Source organism: Cydia pomonella, chromosome 6 (assembly GCF_033807575.1).
Source record: "Cydia pomonella isolate Wapato2018A chromosome 6, ilCydPomo1, whole genome shotgun sequence".
Taxonomy (NCBI): domain Eukaryota; kingdom Metazoa; phylum Arthropoda; class Insecta; order Lepidoptera; family Tortricidae; genus Cydia; species Cydia pomonella.
The window spans coordinates 10,142,967-10,143,579 of record NC_084708.1 but is presented as its reverse complement, the minus strand read 5'-3'; positions in this window follow the sequence as shown (position 1 = coordinate 10,143,579).

Genomic DNA, 613 nt, shown 5'->3' with positions numbered 1-613 from the left:
TCCCTCTTAAATTGACCAAGATACGGTAGGTAACCCACATATATCCATCTCATTCTAGCGCCGCTGCAGGCTATCTGTCTTGACAAACATGTGAACATGCCGTAATGATGTTTTCGTAGGTACTATGTATTTGCAGCTTACAAGTGTCGTATTCCGTCTCGTTTAAAATGTATAAAATGAAGTGTTAAGTCAGGTTACAAGTTAAGAGGTTCAGGCAAACCTTTAGGTTAATCGTTTCTACATAATTAAATATTTAAGCAGATGGCGCAGCCTGTTAAGATTTTATATGTTTTACGCAAATCCCCATTCTGACTGCGTATAAGTATATCATATCATATCATATCATATATTTATTGCGATCATATTGGTACAAACAAATACAGGTGAAACTTACAAAATTAAAGCACAACATGAGACTCTGTTAGGGTATTGCAAAACTATAACTAAAATCACACAAAAAAAAAATACATAATCGAACTATTTTTTAAATTCATACAAATCAAAATAATCTTGTATAGAATAAAAACAATTTTCTATGAAATATTTTTTCAAATTGTTAACAAATGTACCATATTTTTCCTCTTTGGTTATTGTAAGCTCATACATTTGCAAG